We start from the raw sequence: 10,697 nt of genomic DNA, 5'->3' as shown, positions 1-10,697 counted from the left end.
AGAGATGAGAGAGGGGAGGGGGGGGGTGAAAAATGCCTCCGGCTGCAGTGCGCATGCGTCACATCTGACAGGTGATCACAATGCACGGCCAGGGAAATTAAAGGGGACGCTCGGGTTTTTTGCGTCCACGTGACTCACGTGACGAACGCAAAGCCTGTTGAAATGCAGCTGTCGCAATGTGATTATTTGCATGCGTAGCACACGTGATCGCCACGTCAACAAATGTTGTGATCGGTGTCATCTGGATAACGGGATTTTGACACATTAGTAGATCTTGAAGCCTGCAGAACATTTTTGGACGTAGGCCTACGCATTCATGGGTGGCTGAATTAAATCTAAAAAAAAAATAAAAAAATCCAACCGTTTTTTTGAACGTTTATACCCCACATAATTGAAAAAAAAAAATCCTTTAAAAATATTAAACATCGTCATTTATGAGTTTAATTGTTTTTCATACGTAATAATAATATTAATATTTACATGCTTGATTCCCTCTGACCCGCTTAGTTTTTGTTACCTCCAGTTGCGGCTCGGAGGTAAGAGCGGGTCGTCCAGTTGTTTGTGAATATAATGCACAACAGTACAGAAAATAAAAGCATTTTTCCTCGCTTCTCTTGCTCGCTCGTTCCCTTTCTCACTCTCTCACTATATTGGCCCATGATGTCTCCGTTGTGTCATCCATCAAAATGTCCAATGTTGTGTGGAGTAAATCCAACACATGTCATGAATAATCACACAAATGTCAAATGTAGATTGATTTATCATAACATTAAGTGAGCAAATTTTTGCTTGCTCAGCATTTCCCCACCCCAAATAGGACATTCTGCTTTCCATCAACAGGCACAAATTCAGCCTTCTTTCCAGGCATTTTCTCTTGGGGTGCATTTTAGTAGCCTTTTTTTAATTTTAATTTTTTTATTTTAATGAGGACACAAGTTCCAGACTGTAAATATCCAGCGGCGCAAAGCACCTCTGTAAGGTCACTGCACTCCCTTTAGTAGCCTTTGCACTGGCTGTTTTCGATGTGATGTGCACAGACAACCTGCTCAATGTCGTCCCAATGTTGCTGGAAAAAAAAAATCAGTGTAGAAGCACAAAAAAGGTGAGACTATAGTGAATTAAATTCAGTCAATTCCGAGGGAGAGAAAGGCCATAAAAAAGGGGACAAGTCGAGGCAATTGACTCTCAAACAGAATATCTATATTTGCGATATAGCAGAATATGTGTCACAGTCTATAATTGCAATCAGGGAAAAAGACGACGCAATTAATGTAATGAACGACGAACACCATTTAAAAAAAAAATAGGCATTCACGTTTCATGCAATCTTAGCGGTGAGTCAGCAACGCTCACGGCACGTTTTTTAGTTGTTTCAATAAATGATTTGGCCCTCAATAGCCATTTCTCGTCTTTTTTGTTATTTTACACGTTGATGGGTCATAAAAGCAAATAAGTGTCAAAGTTACTGTAAGCTTGTTTTTTCCATTTTTTTGGTCAGACACTCGACGTTTGGTGAAACCAACCTGTGTTCTACTGCTGATTACTAAAAACTAAAAAAAGAAAACAGACACAACGCTTTTTTTTTTCTGCTGAAAGAGAAGAGGCAAATTTTACTTTTGCTAGTGCCGTTGCTTATATTGCCACAGAACAAATTATTCTCCCGGTCTCGAAAGAGCCGTCAAACTGCTCTGAAATATAAGCAACATGGGGGAAATTGTCGTTTAAAATCTTTTATATTCATTTGGCTGCTTAGTATACACAATGAGAACTTAAGCTTCCCCGCAAATGTGTATCCATTTTTTATAATATCCGGAGTATTTAGTACATATAATCTGGTCAAGCACAGTGTTAAATATTCATATTTGCACAAAAGAAGAATTCATGGTGGTGAGGTGTGACTGAAATGCGGGGGAGGGACTGAGAGCGAGAAAGTATGTGTGTGTGTTTTCACGCTTGGCAATCCCGTGTGATTTGCAGATGAACAACAGTAGTCACAAATCATTTTCAATCACCTTGGACTGCGCGCAAGGTTTCCAGCTCATCCTCACCACACGATACTTAAATCTGTTGTTGTTGTTGTGGTGGTATCCTGGCTTTTCGGGGGAAAAAAAAAACGGAGGGCTGCGCAAGCTAAAGCCTGTAAACTGCAACCTGCACTCTGGCTATCCACTTTTCTCCCACGCACTGTGGAGAGACTCGCTTAAATCCCTCGCAATCGCTCAAGCGTCGTCAAGTCAGAGAAGAAGAATGAATTGCGTGCTCCCGCTGTGGTGTCATGTGTAGCCAGTAGGATGCAGTCATGAGTTTGTTTCCTTCAATAGTCTTTTAGAGAATAAGATTTCCAAATTTACAAGAAGAGAGACAGCCATTTTTATGGCATTCCAAAGAGCAAATAATCACTGCGCTCACTAATTAGTAGGATGTTTTCACTTCAGAGACAGTAATAATGTTCAATTTGACCCACAAAGTGTTCATTTAAACAAAATAATCCGAAACTAAACAATTTAGTGCACAGGTGTCAAACTCAAGGCCCGGGGGCCAGATCTGGCCCGCAGCCTCATTTTATGCGGCCCTCGTAGGGCAAATCATGTGCGTGAACTTCCTGTTTTTAGCACATTTTCTTCATTTTTTAACAACATTGAGGGATGAGATATTGGCATTTATTTGTTACCGATCCTTCCCGTTTAAAAAAAAATAAAAGTTGGACAATTACTTACTGGCTTCGGATTTCAAATGTGGCTTCCCATCAATTTGTTGTGTGTATGTGATTATACATTTATATGGGTTCACAGTTATAGCAGCCCGCTGAGGGAAACCAGAACTACGATGTGGCTGTCCACAAAAATGAGTTTGACACCCCTTGATTTAGTGCAATCCCGCTGTTATGTTCATTTAACTCTTTAATAATTTACCTGGGTCATTTTTGTGTTTGAGCGTGCAAATGTGTCGGGGCTAAAATATTTTTGGTTGTTATCGTGCCAGCTTTGAAAGGCAATACTTTCACTTCCATCACTCATGTTTTCCATAAATTCCTGGAGGCCTGTTGACATCAGAAAGGCGGCATCACTTTTATACTGTATTTGTATTCTCCTCTCTGCATGGTCAACACTGACACGTACACAAACACACACGCTCTGCCTTTCCTGTCCGTCTCTCTCGTTCTGGCTGGCTCTCAGTCAAACAAACAAAGCTTACGAGCAGTACTTATCGCTCTCATTTTAATTAGGCCGACACAGCAAAGCGTAATGCAGCATGGCAGGTTCCCTTTTGGATGCAATTGTCGCAGTTAAGACGGACTGCGACTGCCGCGATCACCATAAAAGTCACTCCCAATTACACTTGAAATTTTTTTTTAGTAGCACTCACCTTTGGCGACCTTTCAGGAAGGCAAAGCAGTTTTTTCCCGGCATCTTTTTTTTTTTTTTCAACCTGCCTGGAGGTGAATGACAGACAGTTGTCTAAGTGTCCATGTCTGTGTGCCTGCTGCGTGTTTAGACGGGGGGGGAGGTGAGTTTGTTAGCATGAAATCAATACAGTAATATGATCAGGCACACTTCAGCGCTGTCATTAAATTTACATCTCCAAGCCCAAGGGGTGGGAATGTGGACTCCACTCCAACCTGTGAGCGTAAAGTCAACACATTTGACTTTACAAGCAACATTGCTCTTGATAGCTTGTACCGGAATGATGTTGTTGACTATTCCCCAATTTCTACTTGGGCTTCCTACTTTTGCATTAGTTCCGAAGTAATGCACACGTATCACAGGCTGGGCGTGTTTTTGTCAGTCGTCAGTGAAATGGGTTGATCTGCTTAGGGACAGACGAAAAGCCACTTCTGTCCGTCCGTCTTTTTTAAAAAAAAAAACATCTCGTCCGAACGTCCCCAAAATGGACGGACTATTCCGTCGCTGGAATGGAATGCTCATCTTTGCTAACTATCGTATTAAAATTGTTGGAAAAGGAGGGGTCTGGTACCCCAAGATTTCTTCTAGGATGTATGAAAGGAATGTGCGAGGTTTCATGCGTACACACGGATTCATGCATCTGGATTTGTTTGTGAGGGCGACATTTTGAGGATTTGGCCGTACACCGTGTTTGAGTGTGAAAGCCATGTAAGTATTTGTCTTGAGGTATGATTGGCTCCAATAAATTAATCATAACTCGTCAATTTTTTTTCTAATAATTTGGATTGGTTTGTTACAAACATCAGACACGCCGTTGTGATACCAAACGTGGCTCGTTTTCAGGGCTTGCATAAATAAAGGGAATACAAAAGTGCTTGCTTGCTTACTTTTAAAAAGCGAAATTAACTTGAACATATATTAAGTATTGTTTAGTTTTTTTTTTTCTTGCTAGGATATTGATAAAGCATATTTACAAGTTTTAAACGCTAATTCATTCACTTTAACTGAAACATCAAAGTTGAAATATACAGTAGCCTAATCATCTATTTTGTGTTCTTATTTTCATATCTGACTCCAGAGGAGTCACCAGTCAGTTTTGCTCACCAACAACAGCCGTACGTTGATTTCTAATTACGTTAGCATCAAGCTAGCAGACTAAAGGCAAGCACCCAACCATCACCAGCTAGCTCCTTCCTTCACTCACCAGCATGACAAGCCTCTCTCGTGCCACCCAGTCAGTCCAGAGTGACCACGGCTGTCCGCCACGCTAAAAATACCCTTAAAGAGACATCAACACACTTCTAATCTCCGCTTCTATTCTAGTCTTGTTTCCGTGCCGACAGCCCCTCTCCCGAATCAGTGAGCTGTAAGCCGGTTATAATGAGGAGCCGCAGTCCAATCATTGATGTTCATTCATGACCAGGCTGGCAAATAGAGGAGAGGTGCGACATCTGGCCTCAGAATGGGCCTTTTGAGTACCAAATGAAAGTCAACAATGCACAAAATAGAAAGGCACGGATATGTGACCGTTTCTTTCCCGAGAGACTAAATGCTTTTTAATAGTCATTCTGCGTGTCGTGTTCTCGCCAATTCAAGCGTGCGACACGCGTCGTGAAAATGCTTACACGTGATTCACTGAAAATGTTCAGTGTAGCTTTCACAGACATCTGCCCTTATTGATTAAAGTGATGTAAAAGACGTCCGGAGAGGTTCAGATATGTTGCCATAGTGGCCATTTTGTCATGTTTTATGATGATGAATTCTCCTGTAGTTGCAAGTTTATCTATTAATTAACCTAGCATGCTAGGTCTAATGGATGCCCCTTGACACACTGTTCTCATTATTTCATACTAGCTTAGTAGTTGGTCACATGACTTACGATATTTTTGTAGTCAACGCTACTAAGATAAAAGTTGAGTTAAAGCTGATTAGGACATTGATATTATTCAAAATAAAGGCCACACTGCAGTAGTTTCTCGATAAAGACTAGTTAGCGCTCGTGACACCAGGCTAATTGCTTTGCTTATCCACAAAAAGTGCATTTTTTTGTAATTCAATACAAACGCAGATGTATGAAGACTTTGTTGCACAGTTGGGCGTCCATTTCGCGGTTTTACAAAGCGCTAAAACATCAAATTAGCAATTAGCTTACTTCAAGCCCCAAATGCCGATGCAGAGTGGTAAACTCAACGAGTTGACTAGTCTGCTCAATGACATTTTTGACTGACGTCCAATACATTGTCAGGCAAAAGTAAGTACTTTGCAAAGAAATATATATACATATTATTATTTTTTTTAATACATCTGTTGTATTTAATTTATAGTTGAATCTATAGGCTTCTGCACGCCTGCAATCCTCGTGAGAGGAAAGCAGATCAGATAATTGACGGATGAATATATTTCAATAAAAAAAAAACTGAAGATAATTTTGTGTAATTAAAGCATTTTTGTTTCATGTAATTTCATTTCGTTTATGCTCTCTATAGGTTAACTTGATCATCTCTCCACTGCGTTCCAACATCAATGAAAATATGTTAATACTTCTCGTTTAATTCAATTCAATTGAAGATTTGCAAATGTTTAAAAGCAAGTAATATAGAATCAGAATTTATTTTTATTTTTTCTGATATTGGCAGGTGACCAGTCAAGGGTTTGTCAAAGCGCAACGTAAGCTGAGATAGGCTCCAGTTACCCGCTGTGAGCATAATGAGGACAAGCGCACGAGAAAATATTGATGAGTAATTTCGGCTCTCTGTAGGCTTAAATGCAGGTCACTTGGTAATTACTCCACTACTACATTCCCTATTTAGCAGTCTGATGACACCTCTGATGTAGCATTATTTGACATTGTTAAATCTCTAATGCTCTCACTGTTGTTATTTATTATTTTTGTGTGTGTGTGAGTGTGTGTGTGTACATTGTCCAATCCATGAATACTCAGACGGAGGCCACAAGACTGCCGCAGCATTACTTTCAGGTGTGCCTTTCATCAGTGACTTCTAATGGCACCTCGTCTGCCTGGCATAGTAAGGCTGAGAAACGGTAGCATGTGGTGTGTGCGTACTTGCGTGTGTCATCCGTACGCGCGCTCTCTAAACTCAACCTGCAGAGGGAGGAGATCCATTCGCTCATCAAATATTCACCAGCGAGCCTCCCAACAGCCTGCTGCTGCTTTGGGCCTGCTCTGGCTGCCTGATGGCTGCATTCACACTTTGAAAATAGCCTGCAGAGGCCATTCCGGATGTATATTTTGCTTTCAAACCTCATGCAATTTGCAGGCCGAATTTCCACGTCAATCGGAATTGTCAGGCTTAAAAGGTGATGCATTATATTTGAGACAAATCTTTTAAGTGAGGCACCAAAGCGGCTTTATGACCACTTAATGAGCATTAGTGTGCTCCTGAAAAGATTTGGATGGATACTTCCGGAGATGCCGTAAAGGACGAGGGGGGGGAGATCTCCATAACGCGCTTAATCGAATCACTCACATAAATCCTTGCATTTTTGAGCGTCTACTTTTGCGGCTCGTCTAACATTTATTGCTACCAAGGAGCATTGAAATGATTTGATTCGATGAGAAACATCATTTTTGTACTAATGACACTGTTTTTTCCCCCTGCAAACAGACAAATAAGCAAATTATATTACGGCACATTTTTAAACTTGGGACACTACCCTCTCCTCTACTATGGGTCAAATACATAGGGCAGCTCTCATTACCATGGCGACCACGGGCGGAGTTAGTTTGTTGTGACAAGACAAGTAAAATCCTGGAGTGTGAAGAAAAAAGCGCCGAATTAGTATTTTCACTCATGGAGGCGGGGCTTCATCACAAAGCCGTCCAATTCAATGAGTGTAGCAGATCCATGCATGTGGCGAATGCAGTGAACACATTGCCATAAACCAGTGATTCTCAATTATTTTCTGTTACGCCCCCCCAGCAAGAAGAAAACATTTTGCGCCCTTAACCCAACACCCACTCTCCGCCGCAACTATAAATAATAGCATTTTCATTGCAAAACAAACCTTCTGTGGTGCACAATGGGCAAGGAGAGCGCCGCTGCCAACTACTGGAGCGGATGTGCAATTACGCCAAGAAGTTTGCTTATTAAGGTCTATGCTACGGAGATGACGACTTAAGAGCACGTGTCATTGACGGACGTTTTAGTCTTCAAGGGCAGCTGTCAAAGTTCCGAGTGATGTAACGGCGATGATGCAGGGATGAGGGAAAAAAAAAAAAAGGATTAGCGAGGACTGTATACCCCCCCCCCGCCCCGCCCCTCCCCCCGCGACAGAATCACAAATGTAGTGATTACACCCAGATTAATCGCAACGCTGCGTCACATTCAAACACACACACACACACACGCGCACACGCAAACCCTCCCTGCCTCCGGAATTATATAAACATACAAGTGTACTAACCTCTAAATGTCACAATCAGATCAAAAATATTAGCATAATTTTTGCCTCTAATTTTTACCATTGGATTTTTTTTTCTTTTTTTGTTCCCACCTCAAAAAATGTCATCGTTAAATAAGAGAAGCGGGTGGAGGGAGAGAATGTGGCAGTAAAACAGGCCAAAATCCAAATGGTAGTGAGTGAGGCAGGGCAAGAGAGTTGCTGCAAACTAAATGTGACATGTAGAACTACGTCTTTCGCAATATTTAAACATTCCGACAGTGGTTGTAAATTGAGTTCAGTCTTGGAGGATAAGCTCCACAGATCATGAAGTCACAAGAGTTGAATAATATATTTCCATGGAATGATTGCGATCTCGTTTAGGTTTTCACTGCATTTTCATGAGCGTGACTTTCTCACTTTGCATCTGCTACCTGACCCACTTGGAGTGTCGCTGGGTTGCATGCCATATCATCGAAAGTGGAACTAGAACTCACGCTCAACCGCAAAAAAAAAAAAAGGGGGCGGGGGGGAGTCATGACTCATCTTCCCGGGTAGGACTTCCTCTCCTTTTCATTTCACGCTTCTTAAAGTGCTTTGCTCATGTCGACACTCTGTCAAGGTGACACACATGTAAGGTTTGGCTGCAGCTGTCTGTTGATTATCGTACACTTCCTCAGGCTGCCTTGAATTCATGCTTGCGTCAAATTTGGCATGTTTTGGCATTTGACTGCAATAAATTATTTTTTTTTTTTCACCGTGATACTTGATGAGTTCTCATATAGTGATCTAAAATACGCAAAAAAGAAAATATTTGAAAATGAAAGGCGCTACTAAGGCTGAATGAATTATCCTTTTGGTATCGACATCGCAATCTGGCTAGAATCGCGTGAGGCCGAAGTGCCAGCAGCTATGAACAAAAATGTTGCATTTCAATCAACAAGTATCGAGGCATAAAATAAGACGACGGCTACATTAGCGATTTAGCAGGCGCTCTCAGACCGGGACACATAGACGTCTGACGTCGTCATGACGAAGAGCTGGAGATGTCAAACGTACATTAAATGTTTATAACAATATTTGACCGCAGACTACTGAGTTTTAAGATCTACGCAATAATAGGTCTAAAAATTTATCTTTGCTTAGGACCAATGATTTTATTGATGTATCAGCTGACATTTGATGAAATGTAAAACATTTTGGGGTTTAAAAAAAAAAAGCATTTTCAGATACTCAATTACACAAAACACAAAACTGCCCCCTCACAAAACCTCTTAAGTGTCTTTGCAATATTAACGTAATTCCTTTTTTTTTTTTTAATGGTATAATGACATTTTCTGTCATGTTTGTAAATGCCACTGTGCATTCTGAAGAAAATTGCAAATCAAGTCAAAATCACAATATCTGTCAGAAAAATCGCAATATAACTTTATCATTCAGCCCTAGGAGCTATTTTATTATTTTTATTTATTTATTTATTTATTTATTTATTTATTTATTTATTTATTTTATTATTACATTGAGACAAATGTAAACTGTTGTAAATTCATGACATACAGTAAAAAGCGTAAAACTGTACGCGTGCAATCACACGGAGCAGGCCCGTGTGGCTTCATTGGCTCCAGTTCCGATTGAACGCGTCTCTCTTCGCGGACATTCTCTCGACTCGAGGCAAACAGACACACAAATTGCTGTATTCAAGCTGCACCTTAATGTATTGCATGTGAGCAGCTGCGGCACCGAGATAACGCATGTTGACCCGCTGTTATGTGTCTTTATCATTTCACATTCTCCCCGCGCTCATTTTGTGTGCTTGGTGTTTGCCAATGACAAATATGCTCTTTCCCAGAGAGGCAAGTGTTCCGCTGTAGAAGGACAAGCTTGCTGCCTGAGCACTGATAGCGATTCTGTGGAGCTTATCAAAGCCGCAATCGGCTGCTGGATTCCGTGTTTAACCTTCACTGTTGATGAGAAAAAAAAAATTGCTGGATGAAAATAAAAGGAGAGCTATGTCATCTGCCCGATGATTTTAGTGGTAACCCTAAAATACTGTTCGTTTTTTTGACAGCGGCGCTTCAGATCTTTTCATTGGTTACTATAAAATCCGATTCATTTTCGTTGATGTCCGCTCAAAGGTTTGATCAGTTGCCTGCCAGTGACACTTTTTACTCCATATTACAAAGTGTACATATTTTTTATTTTTTTTTTTTAAATTGATGAAATCATATTGATTGTAAATGATATGCAGCAGAGCTGTGTTGGCATTGGTTCTATAATTGACATTTTTATCAGGGAATATCCTCATTTAATTAAGCATACTGATTTGGAATTTGGAGCCAGCGCGGCTAAATTATAGATTTTTATTTGAATAATGAGCATCCATCATGCTGGTTTTTTCTTTTGGGTTGATGTTTCAAACTGTAATTTATCCTTTTTTTGTAATTCGTTATTGAACCAAGATTTTGAAATTGTCTGTTTGATTTGACTCGACTGCATGCTCCATTTTGGCGCGAAAAAAAAATGCCAATATCCAAGCAGTCAAAAGAAGTCAACTATAGCTACTCCTTGTTTACGTTGTCAACATTTTTCAGTCAACTCCGGATCGGTGTTAAGTGTGCTTGATAAATGAAAATGGAAGAATTTCAAAGTGGCCCTTCATTCTGTATGCTTGCGTCCAGCTTGTAAGGGGGGCCCCCGAGCTCACCCTGTTGGACTTGACAGCGAGCGGCAGAAAGAGCGCTTTGATGAGGTTGCGTATTGGGCTGCTTCAGAGCTTGTTGCTATGGCAGCCATATGGAATCTATCAGCAGCATGAGTTCCATCCTCAAATGCCTTTAGCGCCCCGCTGGCTCAGGTGGACCGCGGCTGAATTTGAATGAGTGTAAAAAGCTC

The sequence above is a fragment of the Idiotropiscis lumnitzeri genome, chromosome 6 (assembly GCF_059441095.1).
Source record: "Idiotropiscis lumnitzeri isolate Australia: NSW breed Sydney's pygmy pipehorse chromosome 6, RoL_Ilum_1.0, whole genome shotgun sequence".
Taxonomy (NCBI): domain Eukaryota; kingdom Metazoa; phylum Chordata; class Actinopteri; order Syngnathiformes; family Syngnathidae; genus Idiotropiscis; species Idiotropiscis lumnitzeri.
The sequence above is the reverse complement of the archived record's forward strand: the minus strand, read 5'-3'. Positions refer to the sequence as shown.